This window comes from Oncorhynchus gorbuscha, unplaced genomic scaffold, assembly GCF_021184085.1.
Source record: "Oncorhynchus gorbuscha isolate QuinsamMale2020 ecotype Even-year unplaced genomic scaffold, OgorEven_v1.0 Un_scaffold_19657, whole genome shotgun sequence".
Classification (NCBI taxonomy): domain Eukaryota; kingdom Metazoa; phylum Chordata; class Actinopteri; order Salmoniformes; family Salmonidae; genus Oncorhynchus; species Oncorhynchus gorbuscha.
In genome coordinates, this window is record NW_025760995.1 from 1 (window position 1) to 3,117 (window position 3,117).

At 47.7% G+C, this 3,117-nt stretch overlaps 1 pseudogene; it reads left to right on the top strand.

The window, feature by feature from the left end:
* Nucleotides 1-592: 592 nt before the first annotated feature.
* On the top strand, nt 593-1,212 carry LOC124031002 (annotated as a pseudogene).
* The last annotated feature ends 1,905 nt before the right edge of the window (nt 1,213-3,117 follow it).

The window sequence follows — 3,117 nt, forward strand, 5'->3', positions numbered from 1 at the left end:
GTAAAGAATTGCTATTCTCTTATGCAAGTGATCAGCCTACTGCTAAATGCATGGCTACAACTCACAGTAAAGGATGTGGGGCCCCCTACAGGATAACTCACGCACACACACCCCCATCCAGCACACACACAGTCCCCTTTAGCTGAACGGATGTGACGGCGGGATTCGAGAGTGACGGACGGCCCAGCTGAGCCAATGGCGGAAGACTACAGACGGAAGGCCCAGCTGAACCAATCCAAAGACCCGATCTCCCAGAATCAACCTACTTTCTGTTTTGTATAAATTGTATTGTAACGGTTCACTCTTTCTCTTTTTCCTGCTGTTCTGTGCGAGCGAATGGGAGAGCCGTATATACGTGTACCAGATATTCTCACTCTGAATAAATCTGTCGCTTGTCGTACAATCTACCACCTTGTCTGAATCGATCCTTAACCGGCTCACCCTTCTACTTACCCTTTTATCAACACCACAGGCACAGTTATATATATCAGCATATCATCTCCTGTGCCTTGTTAATTTAGTTTAAATAAAGTTAGATAGCATATGATGCAGTATCTTGACAGTGGTCAGTAAAACCCATTTCTCTCTCCAGGGTTAAAACAATTCCCTCCGTTCCAGTCAGCAGTTCTCTCACCCTTGCCTTTGACCCAGGCTTCAAAGGACGCTATGTGACTGTGGTTCTACCAGGGCAGAAAAGACTTCTGACACTCTGTGAAGTGGAGGTTTATGGCTACCTTGCCCCAACTGGTCAGAACTTATATTCATATATATATAATGAACCGTGTGTTATAAGTACAACTTTTGTTATATTCTCTTTAATGGTAGTCTAAAAATTAATCTCTACGATTACAGTGCATGAATATGTTTACACAAGTTCCAACAATTGTTTGATAAGATGATAGTTATTGTCGTTATATTTTGTCCAGTGAGATAATGTGGCTCTATATGGAAAGGCCACCCAGTCGTCTTTGTATGGGTTTGGCATTCCAGGCAATGCTATTGATTGGAATCGCAACGCTATTTGGATAGGAGGGTCCTGCACCCACACTCTACAGGACATCAACGCCTGGTGGAGGTGGACCTTCTGAAGACCTACAAAGTGTTCTCCATCATCATCACCAACACAGTCGACAGTGTTCCCAGCAGACTCAATGGAGCTGAGATACGCATTGAGACTCCCTGGAAAACAATGGCATCGACAATCCTAGGTGAATTACTGTAGGAGAGTTGGAGGTCCATTTAACTTTAAGTTTTAAAGATTAATGTCAAACGTCTTGACACACCTACTCATTCAAGGGTATTTGTATGAACATAACAAGATTCAACAACTTAGACATAAACTGAACAAGTTCCACAGGCGTGACAAACAGAAATGGAATAATGTGTCCCCTGAACAAAGGGGGGAGTCAAAATAAAAAGTAACATTCAGTATCTGGTGTGGCCACCAACTGCATTAAGTACTGCACTGCATCTCCTCCTCATGGACTGCATCAGATTTGCAGTTCTTGCTGTGAGATGCTACTGTAACAGAATAACTTTTACGTCCGTCCCTCGCCCATACCCGGGCGCCGGAACCAGGGACCCTCTCTGCACATCGACAACAGTCACCCTCGAAGCATCATTACCCATCGCTCCCACAAAAGCCGCGGCCCTTGCAGAGCAAGGGGAACTACTACTTCAAGGTCTCAGAGCAAGTGACGTGAATCCGATTGAAAACGCTATTTAGCGCACACCGCTAACTAAGCTAGCCGTTTCACATCCGTTACACTCACCCCCTTTTGACCTTCCTCCTTTCTCTGCAGCACCAGTAATCCGGGTCACGGCACCAATGTAACAGAATAATTTTACGTCCGTCCCCTCACCCATACCCGGCGCGAACCAGGGACCCTCTGCACACATCGACAACAGTCACCCTCGAAGCATCGTTACCCATCGCTCCACCAAAAGCCGCGGCCCTTGCAAAGCAAGGGGAACTACTACTTCATGGTCTCAGGAGCAAGTGACGTAACCGATTGAAACGCTATTTAGCGCACACCGCTAACTAAGCTAGCTGTTTTCACATCCGTTACACTACTCCCCACTCTTCCACCAAGGCATCTGCAAGTTCCTGGACATTTCTGGGGGGGAATGGCCCAGCCCTCACCCTCTGATCAACAGGTCCCAGACGTGCTCAATGAGATTGAGATCCGGTCTCTTCGCTGGCCATGGCAGAACACTGACATTCTTGTCTGCAAGACAATCACACACAGAATGAGCAGTTTGACTGGTGGCATTGTCATGCTGGAGGGTCATGTCAGGATGAACCTGCAGGAAGGGTACCATATGAGGGAGGAGGATGTCTTCCTGTAACGCACAGCATGGAGATGGCCTGCAACCAACAACAAGCTCAGTCCGATGATGCTGTGACACACCGCCCCAGACCATGACGGACCCTCCACCTCCAAATCGATCCCGCTCTAGAGTACAGGCCTCGGTGTAATGCTCATTCCTTCAACGATAAACGCGAATCTGACCATCACCGCTGGTGAAACAAAACCATGACTTGTCAGAGCACTTTTTGCCAGTCCTGTCTGGTCCAGCGATGGTGGGTTTGGACAAAAGGCGATGTTGTTGCGGTGATGTCTGGTGAGGACCTGCTTTACAACAGGCCTACAAGCCCCCAGTCCAGTCTTTTCAGCCTTTTGCGGACAGTCTGAGCACTGATGGAAAAGATTGTGTGTTCCTGGTGTAACTTACGGGCATTTGTTGTTGCCCTCCTGTTCCTGTCACGCAGGTGTGATGTTCGGATGTACCAATCCTGTGCAGGTGCCGTTACACGTGGTCTGCCACTGCGAGGACGATCAGCTGTCCATCCTGTGTCCCTGTAGTGCTGTCTTAGGCATCTCACAGTATGGACATTGCAATTTGTGCCCTGGCACATCTGCAGTCCTCATGCCTCCTTGCACATGTAAGGCACGTTCACGCAGATGAGCAGGAACCCTGGGCATCTTTCTTTTGATGTTTTTCAGAGTCAGTAAAAAGGCCTCTTTAGTGTCCTAAGTTTTCATAACTGTGACCTTAATTGCCTACCGTCTGTAAGCTGTTAGTGTCTTAACGACCGTTCCACAGGTGCATGTT